This window comes from Dromiciops gliroides, chromosome 3 (genome assembly GCF_019393635.1).
Source record: "Dromiciops gliroides isolate mDroGli1 chromosome 3, mDroGli1.pri, whole genome shotgun sequence".
NCBI classification, from domain to species: domain Eukaryota; kingdom Metazoa; phylum Chordata; class Mammalia; order Microbiotheria; family Microbiotheriidae; genus Dromiciops; species Dromiciops gliroides.
This window is the reverse complement of record NC_057863.1, coordinates 403,891,892-403,908,266: the sequence shown is the minus strand read 5'-3', so window position 1 is coordinate 403,908,266 and position 16,375 is coordinate 403,891,892. Positions and strand designations below refer to the sequence as shown.

The 16,375-nt window shown below is 40.4% G+C and overlaps 1 protein-coding gene across 5 annotated transcripts in view; it reads left to right on the top strand.

Moving 5' to 3' along the window:
- Positions 1-3,705: 3,705 nt before the first annotated feature.
- Positions 3,706-16,375, top strand: part of PXYLP1 (2-phosphoxylose phosphatase 1) — a 66,919-nt gene continuing 54,249 nt past the window's right edge. The window contains exons 1-2 of one of the 5 annotated variants that reach the window (XM_043990438.1): positions 3,727-3,810; positions 4,540-4,598. The gene's annotated coding sequence lies outside the window, so the exon portion shown is untranslated. Of the gene's footprint in view, positions 3,811-4,075; positions 4,117-4,539; positions 4,599-4,975; positions 4,994-16,375 lie in introns of those variants that run through there. The other 4 variants (XM_043990441.1, XM_043990439.1, XM_043990442.1 and 1 more) reach the window with 4 other exon arrangements.

Genomic DNA, 16,375 nt, shown 5'->3' with positions numbered 1-16,375 from the left:
GAGCAACCATTCCCCAATAGGTAAAGATACAAGTAAATGTTTCTTTCTTTCTTTTTTTTTTTTTTTGGTGAGGCAATTGGGGTTAAGTGACTTGCCCAGGGTCACACAGCCAGTAAGTGTTAAGTATCTGAGGTCAGATTTGAACTCAGGTCCTCCTGACTCCAGGGCCAGTGCTCTATCCACTGTGCCACCTAGCTGCCCCAAAATGCTTCTTAGAATAATCACAAATCATTAACAACATTCTGAAAAATTTGCTCTAAATTACTAATAATATGAGAAATAACTGAGATTTCACCTCACCTTCAACAAAGTGGCAAAGACGTTAATGTTGGAGGGACTGTGGAAAGACACACACACTAACACATATTATGTGGAACTATGAGTTTATTCGATTATTCTGGAGAGCAATTTGGAATTATGTTTTAAAAAAGTAACTAAAATGTTCATATACTTTTACTCCCAGATTGCAGTGCTGAGCATATAGTCTAAGGAGAATGACACAAAGAAAGGTCTCATATATACCAAAATATTTATAGCAGCTTGTGTGTGTGTGTGTGTGTGTGTGTGTGTGTGAGAGAGAGAGAGAGAGAGAAAGAGAGAGAGAGAGAGAGAGAGAGAGAGAGAGAGAGAGAGAGAGAGAGAGAGAGAAAGCAAAGAACTGGAAAAAAGTGGGTTGTTCTCAGTTGAGAGGACAAAAACAAAATAAACGAATTATGGTAGAGGAATTGAATTATAAATGTGAGTTATTCAGAGAAGCATGGAAATCATGAACTGATGCAGAATGAATTAAGTACTACTGGGAAAAACAGGACTACAACAATGTAAATGGAAAGAATAATAAAAAAATTAAATGCTGCTTTAAAAAAGAACACTAAAAGTGGAATCAAGAGTCCTTAGTTCTGGCCCTTCCCTCCTCACCCTTTTAGCTGAGGATCTTGCCTCATACATCACCAAAAAAATAAGGGTGTTCAACAAGAGCTTCCTCTTGTCTCCTTCTCATCTTATATCCCTCTAACAGGAGTTCTTAATCTTTCTCCTTTGGCAGTGTGGTTAAGCTTATGGACTTCTCATAATTATGTTTTTAAATACATAAAATAAGTTAGGATTGCAAAGGAAACTACTTGTATTGAAGTAGTTATAAATACACACACACACAGAGTTCACGAAGCCCAGGTTAAGAACCCTTGCTCTAACATCATCCTCCACTATCTCCTCCTTCACTTGAATCTCTTATGAAGAGATGTCTTCTCCAATTTTCATTGGCAGATTGTCTATCATTCTCTCTTGGCTAATATTCAACCTATGTTTACTGGTTCCTTCCCTGCTACTTGCAAATATGCCTATGACTCCCCATTCTTTTTTTTTTTTTTGTGAGGCAATTGGGGTTAAGTGACTTGCCCAGGGTCACACAGCTAATAAGTGTGTAAAGTGTCTGAGTCCGGATTTGAACTCAGGCCCTCCTAAATCCAGGGCCGGTGCTCTATCCACTGTGCCACCTAGCTGCCCCAACTCCCCATTCTTAAAAAACAAAAACAAAAACCCAACCCTCACTGGATTCTGCCATCCTGGTATCTATCATCCTTTCTCTCTTTCCCTTCTCAGCTAAGTTCTTTGAAGAATCCATCTACACTTAGTGTTTTCATTCATTCTCTTCTAAACTCTCTGCAATCTAGCTTTGGAACTCATCATTCAAATGAAATTGCTCTCTCCGAAACTACCAATGATCTCTTCACATTTTCTTTTTTCTTTCTTTCTCTCTCTCTCTTTTTTTTTTTGCAGGGCAATGAGGGTTAAGTGACTTGCCCAGGTCACCTAGCTAGTAAGTATCAAGTGTTTGAGGCTGGATTTGAACTCAACTCCTCCTGAATCCAGGGGCAGTGCTTTATCCACTGCAATGCCTAGCTGCCCCCAATGATTTCTTAATTGCCAAATTGAATGACTTTTTCTCAATCTTCATCTTTCCAGCATCTGACACTGTTGATTGACTTTATTCTCAATACTTTAAATTCTCTGGGTTTTCGTGACTCTGCTCTCTTTTGGGTCTCCTTCCACCTGTCTAAATACTCACCAGTTTCCTTCCTTGAATGTTCATTTAGTTCATGCTAAGTAGGGGTGAGCATCCAAGGTACTCTCTCTGTCTCTGTCTCCTCTCTCTGTCTGTGTCTCTCTCTCTCCCTACATATCCTCTTACTTTGTGATCTCACCGGCTCCTGTGGTTCAGTTATCATCCCTATTGTCAATGATTCCAAGATCTATACATCCTGTTCTAATCTCTCTCATTCCCTAGTTTTGTATCACTAACTGCTTATTAAACATTTTGAATTGGATGTCGCCTCACCTATATAATCATCTGCCAAATCTTGCAGTTTCTTTATCCACAACATCTTTTGTTTGTGTTCTTTTAAATCTATTCACAGGATTACCACTGTAGTTTACGCCTTCACCATCTTTCACATGAATTACTTGAATAGCTTTTTAACTGGAGTCCCTTACTCATGTCTCTTCCCATTCCAATTCATCTTCTATTCAGCTGCCAAAATGATTTTTGCTAAAGATTAGATCTTACTATGCCAACTCTACCTAAAAACACACACACACATCTCTCCAATGGCTCCTTTAGGATCAAATATAAACGAATCTGTTTGGCATTTAAAGTTCTTCAGAGACTGGCCCCTTCTTATTTTTCCCGTCTCTTTATACATTACTTTCCTCCATACACTCTACAATCCAGTTGTATGCTTATTGTTTCTGACACACAACAGTGCTCCATCTCCTGCCTTTATGGTTTATGCTATCCCACATGTCTGGAACGCTCTCTCTTCTTTTCTCTGCCTGACTTCCTAGAACCCCTGGCTTCTTTTATGTTCCAGGTTACTGTTCACCTTCTGGAGGAGGCCTTTCCTCATTCCTCCAGTTGCTATTGATCTACTCACTCATCTACTCTTTATGTACCAATTAATGTACAAGTCGTTTCCTCCATTAGAAACAATGTAACCTTTTAGACAGCAAGGACTGTTTTTACTTTTTCTTTGAATCTTCAGGCTTAGCACAGTACCTGGCACTTAGTTAAGTGCTCCATAAATGCTTGTTGATTGATGATCCTGGCTGGCACTTGATACCCACTTCTAGGTCCATGACCCCATGGCTTCTTTTGTACTTTCCAGCTCTAAATCTACAATCTTCCCTGGGAGTCAGGAGATCTGGGTGTTAGTGTGACGTTGTTCAAGTCACTTCGCCTCAGTTTCTCCATCTGTAAAACAAGTGTCAGAACTAGATGACCTTTAAGATCTCTGCCAGTCCTTGGTTTTATGATAAACTCAGGGGACCTTGCAGTCTCCAAGTTTGAAAGTGACTTTCTGAAACATTTTGGTTATGAAAAAGCAAAAGTCAAAGGAACAAAGGAGCAACGTGGCTGCACCAGCACCTGTCCTTCATCAGGCAACTCTCAAACACGAAGCTATGTTTGAGGAGGGGGAGGGGTAGCAAGAGAGCTGCGGAGGGGGATGGGAAGGAGGGGGAATGTGGCCGGATGGGGGGAAGGTGGGGAGAGGAGGGGGAGGAGAGCGCGGCGATGGCGCCGGAACCCAAATCCCGCGGTACCCGTGGCGCCGCCGGGCCGGATCCCAAAGAACGCTGCTCCGGGAGCCTAGGCTGCATGGCGCCGTGGGGCCAGCAGGGGGGGCAGTCGAGAGGTCGGCGGGCTCCCTTCTCCCTCCCCCGAGGAGGCGGGGAGCGCGCGCGGAGGAGCGGAGCTGAGGCAGGACGGGGTCGGTCCGGCTGGAGTCCGGGCCAGAGCCAGGGTCATGGGAGGTGAGGGAGAGGCCGGGGCTTGGGCGGCCACGGGGGCTCGGGACTGGGAGATGGACAGACCCAGGGGAGAGGGGCGGGGCGGCGGGACTTGGGGCGCCGGCCCCAGGGCTCACCCCGCCTCTCCGAACAGTTTTGGGGCGCAGCGCGGGGCTGGGGGAATGGTACGGTGGGAAGAGGGGCGGGGCCAAGGGAGGGGAGAGTGGGACCAGCTGAGGGGGGAGGGCACGGAGGGGAGAAAGGGGGGCTGGAGGCGAGGCGGGGAGGAGGCAACCAGATGGCGAGAGGGAAGGAGGAACGGGGCGGAGGGTAAGCCACATTTTTCACCCCCTCCCCATTCTCTGTCCCCTTCCCCATTCTTCTTGTCCTGTTCTTTTTTCATTCTCTCTATCCCTCTCCTCATTCTCTCTCCCCATCCTCATTCTCTCTTCTCCTTATTCTCTCTCCCCTCCCCACGTCTCCCCCTCCCCATCTCTCCCCTTCCCCATTCTCTCCCCCTCTCCCCATTCTTTCTCCCTCTCCCCATTCTCAATCTTCCTCTCTCCATTTTTTCTTTGCCCTTCTCTTTCGCTCTTCCCCTTCTATTCTCTCTTCCGTTCTGTTCTCCTATTCCCCATTCTCTCTCTCCATTCTCTCTTTCGTTCTCTCCCCTTCCCCATTCTTTCTTCCCCTCTACATTCTCCCCTCTCCCCATTCTCTTCCTTCCCACACTCTTTCCTCTTTCTGCTGCAGGTGGTAAAGCCAGCTTGTTCCCCAAATTCTGAGGGGGGAGGGACGGTTTCTTGGGAGGAGTAAGTCTAAGCTCTTGCAACCTTCAGTCTGCTGCCCTTTCTCACCAAATTTTTGCTTCCTTCTCTTTATTTCCCTAAACCCCTTCAATAACACCTCTTCCTAACTCCCCCCCCCCATCCTACTTTTACTCCTTCCTCGGTACCCTGTTCCCTTTCCTTTCAAAACCGCAAACCCGCTTAACCTCTTTTCCTCCCTTAAATAAACCTTTCCGTCTCCCCTTCTGTGTCCTGCCTAACTCTTCCATAGCTCACACCTGCTCACTTCTCACTCACATTTCATTCACCTCCTTCAGTTTCCTGCCCCATCATTATATTCCCTAACATAGACCATAGGCATTATTTTTGGAATTACTTTTTCCCTCTACATGGAAAATCAGGAATCAGTTATTCCTTAGGTAAGAAGGTGGGAATAACATCTCCATTGTGCTGTTTTTCTGTTGGTTGCTGTATAGGTTGTTTTTTTTTTTTTGGGGGGGGTATCTATGTTTTTTCTTTTTAGTTGTAAACCAATTGGTGCGTTTTGTTGGGGGACAAAGTGGTTAATCAAAGTGGAGAACTATGAGTAAATTTTGAGTGTGGGGTTTCAATTAAAAAAAAATCTTGTGTTTTGGCTTTTGTGTCTAAATACTGTGGTATTTCTTTTGTTAGTGTTTTTCTTTGAACAGGCTTATGGAGTCAAAAAAACTTGAATTTCCTTATGATGTTAATTACTTAAGCATGCTAAAGCCCTGAAGTAGTCTTATACATAGTGATAGATTTGACTTACTGGTAATAGAGGATAATTTAGAGCCATTATTTCTCTGCAGTTTTTCATTCACTGTTATTTTCCCGATATTCTGAAGAGAAAGTTTAATTTCTGGCTAGCTCTTTGAGTAAAAGGAATGCATTATTGCAAATATTAAATAAGTAAAATCATGGGAAAAAGTCCAGCAGGGGGTGGGGAGGAGAGAATTTAGGCATACTAAAACTCCAGAATGATGAAAGGATAGTCATGGGTGTACCAAATTTCAGCAGAATACAACTTATTTTTATTATAAGCATGAATGTATGCTCAAGATACAAGTCCATCATTAAAATATTAAGGAGATATTTTTGGCGATAAATCATTCTTATTCGGTGTTGTTGTTATTGTTCAGTTGTTTCAGTTGTGTCTGACTCTAGGACCCCATTTGGGATTTTCTTGGCAAAGAGATTGGAGTGGTTTGTCATTTCCTTCTTTAGCTCATTTTACAGATGAAGAAACTGAGGCAAACAGGGTTAAATGACTTGGCCAGGGTCACACAGTTAGTGAGTACCTGAGGCCAGATTCAAACTCATGAAATCATGAAGATGAGTCTATTTCATGTACTGAGCCTAAATTTGTGAGAACAATCGAATGTTTTAAACTATGAGGAAGATGAAAAGCAGTTCTCCTTAGAAGAGATCATCTTAATTTCTTAATTGTGACAGTTGTTTGAGTACTTATTTGAGTATTTCATAAATATTCTTTGTCATATTTTTTTTTTTGGGGGAAGGTTTAAACTCTGGATTTAATCGAAAAGTAATGGTTTATCTTGGAAAGAGAATCAATCAACCAATCAGCAAATATTTACTAAGTGCCTGCTATGGGCTATGTTACTATGCTAAGCCGTGGGGATAACAAAAAGAGGCAAAAGGCATTTCCAGACCTCAAGGAGCTCACAATCTAATGGGTAAAGCAACAGATGGAAGATAGGATTTTAGTTAGTACTTAAAGGAGGCCAGTAGGCAGTGATGAGGAGGGAGAGAATTCCAGGCATTCAGAACATAGAGAAAATGCCTGGAGCCTAGAGATGGACTGTCTTGTTGGCAGAACAGTAAGGATGCTGGTGTCATTGGATCAGAATAAATGGTAGGGAGTGAGGTAGAAAGTAAGGAGGACTGAAAAGGTAGGAAGGAGGTAGGTTATGAGAGTCTTTGAATACCTAACAGAGAATTTTGTATTTGGTCTTGGAGGTGATAAGGAACCAAGGGAGTTTGTTGGGTAGGGGGCTGGCACTTCAGTGGCAGAAGGGAGGCTGGATTGGAGTGGGCAGAGACTTGAAGGCAGCCAGGCTTCTCAGCAAGCTATCGCCATAGTCTAAGTGTGAAGTGATAAGGGCCTGCACCAGAGTGGTGCAGTGTTCTGGGAGAGAAAGGGCATATTGGAGAAATGATGTAAAGGTAAAATCATCAAGTCTTGGCAACAGATTGCATATGGGTGATGAGACAGAGTGAGGAATAGAGGATGATTCCTAGGTTTTTAGAGACTGCTGTTGTCCTCTACAGTAATAGGGAAGGGGAGGGGGAATTGTTTAGGGGGAGAAATAATGAGCTCCATTTTGGACATATTTACTTTAAGATGTCTACTGGACTTCAGTTCAAGATGTCTGAAAGGCATTTATGCCCTCTAGGGGCATAATTCAATTAGACAAAGATTTATTAAGCTTTTATCATGTGCAAGGCATTATGCTTGGTACTGGGCATCCAAATTCATTTTTCTCTAGGAGTTTACATTCCATAAGGGGATGCTACATTTACTTTAATTATAGTTCAAGGAAAATTGTAGAGAGAAAGAACAGGGCCGAACTGTGGTGATGAGGGAAGGCTTCCCAAAAGAAGTGGCACCTGAGTTGTGTCTTGAATCCCTCCAAGAATTATGAGAGGCAGAAATGAGGAAGGGATGCATTCTCAAAATATAGGATAGTTTATGTGAATACCAAGAGGCTGAAGGTGAATTATGCCCTTACAAGGACATTTTGGGGTCCATGTGGAAGATGCTAGTTGAACATCGAATCTTTCTACTTGGGGGATGGTTGGAGGTGGAACCTGTGCAGGAAGTACATAACAAGATGGGAAATTTATGTCTCCAAGTCTTTGAGACGGAACAAATTGCTGAGTAGCATCTGTGCAACTAGGAATAGCTATTAGTCCAGTTTGGTTGGAATGTATAATATGTAAAGGGTAGTGAAGTGACCTTAAACACCAGGCTAATTAAGGAGTTTGTATTTTATCCTATAATAATAATAGCTAACATTTACATAGTACATTCTCTGTGCCTCACATTGTGCTAAGTGCTTTACAATTATTATTTCATTTGATCCTCACAGCAGCCCTGGGAGGTAGGGGCTATTATTATTCCTATTTTATAGATGAAGAAATAGAGAGGTTAAGGGGCTTGTCCAGGATCATGCAGCTAAGTGTTTGAGACTAGATTTGGACTTAGGTTTTCTTGACTCCACGCCTAGTGCTCTATTCACTGTGCCACCCAGCTGTCACAAGGCAAGCTGTAGGTAATAGAAAGCCTTAGGGAAGTGAGACGATCAGATCAGTTTTGTAGAAAGTTTACTTGGGCAATTATCTAGAGGGCTAATTGGAGAGGGGAGAGACTAAAAGTAGAGGCAACAACTGGGAGGCCATAACAAAAGTCTAGGCAGTTGGTGATGAAGGCCTGGATTTGGCTGTTGGTTAATGGTAGAAGAGGCAAATTGGAACATGTGCCTAGGCAGTGGGGAAGGAACCAAGAGAGAGAGGATTGATAGAGGGGTTGGCCTTGGCAAGGAGAAGGGCCATCTTTTTGTCACAGACTGAAGTAAAGAAGGAAGGAATGGGTGATGATGTAGAGGGGTTTTGAAGTGTGATTTAGGAGAGAAGAGAAATCTTACTGCATGTGACAATTTTCTCAGTAAAGCAAGAGGCAACCTTTGTTGAGAGAAGGGGTTCTGAGAAGGTTTGAAACAGCCATTAAAGGAATGGGATAGAGAGTTGAGAGAATTAAAGTTTTGCTATACAACAGTGTGGGACCCAGTTGAGATTAGCTGTTTTAAATGAGATAATCTGAAGAATCTGAGAAGAATGGTCTGGGTGATTCAGGGTGTAGGATTGGCTGGATATAAATGGAGGTAGGACAAGAAGACCAAGGAGTCAAGTTTGGAGAACAGTATTTAGTTGGAGTAGTTAATTAATTATAGGGTCAAGACTGTGAAGAGAGGAAAGAGAAGTCATAGTAGAGATGAGGGACTGATCAGGATGGAGAGACTGGAGGTTATGGGACAGAAGGAAAGGAGGTTGTGGTAAGGACAAAGGATAGATTCAGGAGCAAAGCAGAGGGGGAGATGAAAGGAGTGGAGATTTTTATTATGAAGGTGGCATAATTTGGGTTGATGGTAAGGTCTTGTGTGTGGCTATCATTCAGAGTGGCTGAGGTAGGGCAGCTAGATGGTGCAGTGGATAGAGCATCGGCCCTGGAGTCAGGAGTACCTGAGTTCAAATCCGGCCTCATACACTTAACACTTACTAGCTGCGTGACCCTGGGCAAGTCACTTAACCCCAATTGCCTGACTTAAAAAAAAAAGAAAAGAAAAAGAAAAAAAAAAAGAGAGTGGCTGAGGTGGATTGTTTTAGGTCAGACCTGACAGTTTATTACTGTATGATAAGCTGATGATAAAAGCTATCTCTTGCTTGTGGCCATGTCCCTTGGAAAAAAGGTAAGGTGTTTGGGAGGCCTACTACTTCCTCTTCCTCCTGTTTGATTAATAAAGGGCTATTCTGTTTAGCTGTTGAAATCTGAACTGGGCTTGGATTAAAAAAAGAAGTGAGATACTGAGATTAAATTTTTTTTTCTTTATTGGCAAACTAATTTGAGTACCTCCCTTAAGCTGGAATTGATTTGTAGCCATGGTATGTATCAAATTACAAAAAACTGGTGAAAGTCTGATTGATAAGAATATTGACTATATTTGGGATGAATTAGATAATTCAAGAAACATTTACTGTTTTTTGTGTACAAGGCATTGTGCTAGGTGCTGGAAAGGACGGTACATAGAATCACAGGGTCACAGATTTAGAGCTGAAAGAGACCTTAGAAAGCACCTAGTTTAGACCTCTGAGATGGAAAAATTTAAAGATCAACAATTATCTTTGATCAAAATCATAGCTTGTTAGTTTCAGAGAAAAGATTAGAACCTATTCCTAAATTAAGGGATGAAGAGAGAAGAGGGACATTTTATAAGGTGGGAAAAATTCCAGAAGAGGAAAGGGAGAGTGACAGAGGCAAGAAAATGCTGAGGGTTGATTTTTCTGTAGTTTGATCTTCCTCAGGCAAGAGCCCCAAAAGCTTAGAAGCTAATGGTATAGCAAATCAGATAATTGAGAAAATAGGTAGAATGTTGTAAATAGCCCAAGTACAGTTGGACTCCATAGGGATAAAGATTTTTTAGGAAGCCATGAAGCAGAAAGAAAATGAAATAAAATCAAATATTTAACTGAGTTGTAGATTAAAATAAATCTAATGTAGAATGTAAGCTTAGAGAGGGCAGAGACTTTTTTCCTTTGTATCTACCCAGTATAGTGCTTTGCCCATGACTAGCTCTTAATAAATAAAGATTTATTATATATGATAAAGATATGTTACATATGACTAAAAATACTTCATTTGGGGAAGATAAAACTAACACATGTGAAACAGTAAAGGACTAATTGAGTACCCAACTGCCAGTAAGAATTGAGATAATGGAGAGATTTGTATGGACTATAATAATTCACTTTTATTATTCAAAATATTTTACAGGTGTACAAAGCACTTTGCTCATAACAATGCTGTGAGTTAGCTTTTTTTTTTTTTTTGGTGAAGAAACTGAGTCCTAGTTACACTCACTGCTAGTAAATGCTAAAGCCATGAATCAAATCCATAATTTGGAGTTCAAGATCCATGCTTTTTCATCATATAAACCACTACATTACATAGTTAGGCTTTAGAATAGGAAGGCTTTGAGTAGAAAATGGGTCCTGAAGGGCAGATAAAATATAAGTGAATAGAGAAGAGGAGGAAAGGTATTCAGGGGTAGGTTGGCAATATGAACAATAGCACAGAAGTGGGAATGATTATAGGGATTATTAGGGAAGCAACTTGAGTAGAACAGAGGGTGGGTGGCTATAAAGGGGCAAGGAGAAATAAGTTTAGATAGGTCGAACGTGAATTTGGGGTCAAAGAAAGTGAGTTTGAATGTCAACCTTGTTATTTGCTATCCGTGTGGCCTTGGGCAAGTCACAACTTCTATGGGCTTCAGTTTCCTCTTCTGTAAAATGAGGGTGCTGGGCTAAACCTCTAAGGTTCTTTCTGGCTCTAGATCTATGGTCCTGTGATCTTAGGAATGAGGCCGGGTTATGGAGGGATGTGAAGGCCGAAAAGTCCAGGCTGAGAAATTTGAACATTGTGTAATAGACTATAAGAAATCATTGTGAGATAGTTTGAGGGGGGGTAGTATAGCTAAGTGAAAGTTTTTAAAGGATTGGTTCAACCTGGTCTTGTTTGAAGGTTGCAGGGGAGGATTTACACCTCTCTCCCCCAATATATTTTTATTTATTTCATTAAATATTTCTCAATTACATGTAAAATTTTTAACATTATTTAAAAAAATTGATTTCCAAATTATCTCCCTCCTTTCCCTCTCCTCTCCTTGAGAAGGCAAGCAATTTGAAATAGATTATACATGTAAAGTAATACAAAACATATTTCCCTATTAGCCTTGTTGCAAAAGAAAACACAGACTAACAAAACAAAACAAAATCAAATCCCAAGGAAAATAAAGTGAAAAAAGTATTCTTCAAACTACATTCAGGCTCCTTCAGTTCTTTCTCTGTAGATAGATAGCATTTTTCACTATGTCCTTTGGAATTAATTGTTTTGGATCATTGTATTGATTAGAATAGCTAAGTCATTTATTGCTGATCATATGATACTGCTTTTACTATGTACAGTGTTGTTTCTGTTCACTTCACTCTGCATCAGTTCATGAGTCTTCCCAGGTTTTTCTGAAACTCCTCTTCATTTCTTACAGCACAATAGTATATCATCAGTTATATACCATAACTTTCTCAGCTTTTTCCCACTTGATGGGCATCCCCTCAATTTTCAATTCTTTACCACCACAAAAAGAGCTGCTATGATTTTGTACAGATAGGTCCTTTTCCTTTTCCTTTGATTTCTTTGGGATACAGAACTAGTAGTGTTATTGCTGAGTCAAAGGGTAGCACAATTTTTTAGTCAGGGAAGGATTTTTTGCAAATCTCTTTTGTTTCTACAAAGAGGCTTTGGTGATGAGGTAAGATAACCTCCGCAGTCCAGAGGCTCTGTACATATGTATATGTGTAAATTTAGATATCTATATCAACATGAAATAGCAATAAAAAGTAGGTTCTTTAGCAGGGGAACAAGATGATGAAAACAGTGTTTTAGGGGGATGACTTCCTGAGTAATGTGCAGGATGTATTGGAAGGCAGAACACCCACATGCCAAACACACTAGAGAGAGGGTTGAGTAATCTAGGCACTGGGTAGTAATGTCCTTGACTAGAGTGATTTTAGTGGGAATGAAGAGAAAGGAGAGAATGAGACATCTTGAAAGAAATGACAGGACTGTGTTGACAGATGGATAATAGGGGTGAAGAATGGGTTAAAATTGAAGATGACACCAGGATTTCTGGTTTGGAAGCCTCGAAGGACTGTAGTGCTACCAATAGAAACAACTAATCAGTTCCCCATTTCTAGTCTTCTGAGAAGTCTAGATCTCATTTGACTTCTACAGAGCCAGAGATTAATCGTGAGTGTGGAGAGGGGACAGGACAGGTGAACAGTAAAGTAGCTCAGATTTCCTCATCTTCCTCTCTCTCAATTCTTATCTGTCAGCATATACCTTTTAAATTATGTTAGAAAACAAGTGATTGACATGCAAAAGACAACTTTACAGGGAACTGTTTAGGAACATGCTTTTTAAGCAAAGGAAAAGAAAAATGAAGGGGTCGAACTAGATGACCCCTAGGGTCCCTTCTGACTCTTAAATCTGTGATGCTGTGAAGCTTGTATGAGCACAGGGAAGGCTTTTAACCTCTCTGAACTTCAATTATCTTTTAAAAAATGTACATGATGATATATATATAAACATATGTTATATGTATATACATTTACACACATACACACATGTGAGGATAAAATTAGATATAAAGTGTTTTGTGAACTTTAAAGGGCTCCATGAATATCAGCTACTATTGTTATTCCTGTCCATAGGATTTCTCATGATGCTATAGCCCAGCTTCTTAAACTGTGAGTCACAACCCCATATGGGATCATATAAACTGAATGTGGGAGTCATGAAAAATTTGACCAAAAACAAAAAAAGGAGGCTATATATACCTATTTTATACCTATATACCCGGGGATTGCATAAAAATTTCTTGGGTGAAAAGGAGTCATGAATGGAAAAAGTTTTAAGAAGCCCTGTGCTATATATAGCACAGTGCCTAGAATATAATAAAGGCTTAATAAATGCTCTAGCCATTTCACCTCTAGGCTTCCATAACAGCCAGAAAGATTATCTTAGTAACACAAAGCATAACACTTGATTGCTTGTTCTTTTTATGGACTTAATCAAAATACAGGCAAGTCTGAAGGCACAGCACTGAAAATAATTCCCTTTTGGAAATTGAGGGCTTTAGTGGAATTAGGGTGCTTCCTATTTGATGGTCTGCTAGAGGATAAAGGAAAGAGAATCAGGAGTGACGACCTCATTGTCTTTCCTGCTTCTGTTATTCTATTGCCCCTAATAGAATTCTTTTTCTTTCTTGCCATAGGCTGTACTTATACTAGTCTATAAGGTTCCCAGATTTAGGTGAAACCCTGTTCCCTGGCCTGGATACTAAAAGCATGTAGGTGGCCCAGCTAGAGAGTTTATCAGCTAAGTTATTTACATATTTCCTTTAGGTGTTATGACCATTTTAATGATTTTCTTTGAGAAACTGGAATGTTCTTAGACCTGGAGTTTCATGTAGAAATTATAGGTGTTGCCTTTCTTTGTATCCCCAGTGTTTAAGCACAGTGCCTGGCACATAGTAGGTGCTCAGTATGTTTGTTGACTGACTGATTGACTGACTGTTGACTAAGAAGAACTTCCTACTTCTGTGGGCCTAGGGATCTGTCACTGTTGAATTTCTTGTTCTTGGAGATTGACTCCAATGGGAACAGCAGCATAGGCATTCTGGCTTGCCTCGTACTCACCATTCGTATATGGAAGTTGCCCTAATGATGATTATTTGCATGGATATGTCATGGTTGTGTGTGGAATGTTTATAGTACTCTATAGTCATAATTAGAATAATTAGTACTCATATTAAAAATTCACATTTTTTATATTTGTATTTCAAATAAATGTAATTTTACTACTTTTTGAAAATACTTTTTTCAAATTTATATAAAAAAGAAAAAAACACCTTAACTTTGGTTATTCAAACCATGTATTTTTGGGAGAAGCTGTATTGCATAGTAGTTAGAACACTGCAGTTAGGCCGACCTGGGCTGGAATACTTCCTCCGATGCTTAAATAACTGTGACCTTATGTGAGTTACTTAAGCATTACAAACCTCCTTTTCCTCATCTGCAAAATGGGGTTAATACCAATATGACTGGTTTGTTGTAGATATCAAAAGGACTTTGCAAACCTTAAAGCACTATATGAATATGAGTTGTGGATGTTATTGAAGCAGGAAGAAACTTGAAGAGGAAAGAAAGCTCAAAACTTTGGGTTTTTGTATATGGCTTAACAACTTTGAACTGTCTTCTTTGACTCCTTTGCTTTTCTTTAATTTAGTGCCCAATTAGAATAAAGATCTGAAAAGTCAAAATAGAATGCATTATTTTCTTTCTTCTTTTTTTTTTTTTTTTTAGCGAGGCAATTGGGGTTAAGAGACTTGCCCAGGGTCACACAGCTAGTAAGTGTTAAGTGTCTGAGGCTGGATTTGAACTCAGGTACTCCTGACTCCAGGGCTGGTGCTCTATCCACTGTGCCACCTAGCTGCCCCTAGAATGCATTCTTTTTAAAAGCGGGGCATAAATGGATGATTTTTGTGGATTTCTTTGTGGATGAAAAATCACTGTCTCTTATTTGAGTGAGATGATTTATTATAGGGTTTAACTTGCTCAGCAGAAAAGGGAACCTAAATATTCTTTTTCCTTCTGTTCACTTAATTTCCTATATTCCCAAATTAGTACATTTTCTTCTTTTATATGTCATATTCTAGTACCCACTGATTATCTTGAAACAGCTGCATTAATTGATGGATCTTAATGACTATTTACTATAAGTAATTGTGGTTTGTTAGGCTAAGTATAGTACATGCTTTTTACATGCTTTTTAGATTGAAGAACATTGACTGTGCAAATACTGGAAGAAGAGAATTTTACCCACTGGGACTCATTCCTTTCTCCCTACATGTGATTTGGTTCTATTCCCAGGTAGTACTTAAGCTATGTGAGATTTAAAATTGGATATTAGATCATAAATCTCCCCTACTTAACCCTTCCCTTAATTCATCTCCCAGACTAGTAAATGGAAGAAGCTTCTGGTTTTCTAGATAGAGCCTTTATTGTATATAAGGTGTTGTTGATTAGAAGGATAGGAAAACAGAAATACAGTACAAATCGTCTTAAATCTAGGCTGTCTATATTCCTTATAAAAACTCACCAAACCGATTTAGGCCACCTTTGGAGTGAGTCAGACCGTCTGTGCCGCGCCGCCCGGAGTCCCGCCAAGCCGGCAAAAAAGGCTACTCCCGTTCTCTCCACCCCGGAAGTCAAAAAAACCCGGCAGGCAGTCTGACATGCGCAGCAGGCGCACTGTACCTGGCAGGCAGTCTGACATGCGCAGCAGGCGGACTGTACCCGGCAGGCAGTCTGACATGCGCAGCAGGCAGACTGTTCATCTCCTCCCCAAAAGGGTGGTCCTTGAAAAACTGGCGTCTTTCACTTATCCTAACCGACTGTTAAAAACTTTCATATTTTACCACATTTCCCCCCTTTGCTTCCTCAAGAAACGGAATGTTTCCTTGATGGAACAGTAAAAAGAATATAATAACTTTTGCTGACTAATAATATGCGAACAACAATACAGAAAAGGAAGAGAGGAAAGTTTTGTCCAGAGGGGCGATTTTTTTTTTCCTCATGAACCGACGCTTTGACATTAGTCTTGCAAAGGGAGAGCCTCTGCAGAGAGTACATGTTACAGATAGTATATAACAGAAAGGAGATAGTAAAAGCTAATAAAGCAAAACAGTTCATATAAAGTCTCTGAGTTCTCTTGTCTTCTTGAAGTGGTAAGATGTCATCAGGAGGAAACTGGATTCTGGTCTGGAAAACTGGATTCTGGACTCTGGTCTGGAAAGCTGGATTATCTTCTTTAACTGTTTGAATTGCTGTATTTTTAAAACCTTAGCATAGCATTGTCAATGATCAAATTAATAAATTCCATTACATTCCCTCCTTTATATGGTTAGACTTGTAATAGAGGGTTGAGGTAGTTATGCAATGTGTAACACTTTTTACCACCATGTGTCTGGATCAAAGCCAAATTTAGTATGTGTTCATGACACCTGAAAATGTTATGGAAAGGTTATCATACCATATCTCATGGTTCTGAGACAGCCAGTGATTGTGCTAGGCCACAGGTGAATTCAACTGAGTGAGATAAAAAGATAAATAAGTTCAGTTAAATTAGGTTAAATTAGGAGGGAGAGAGGATGAATACTGGACTGTGCCTAGTAATTGTGCTCTACATAGTCACCATCATAAGCAAACCATGGACTTACGTATACCTGTCTCTCCTTTTGTTGCACATATATTCTCTCCAGGGCCTGCGTCAGAGTTCACAGCAAGTTAGTCTCTGAAATGATAAGTTTCCATATTTCTGAAATCTCATTAATTTCACCAAAGACAATATGATGGTAAAAATGTGT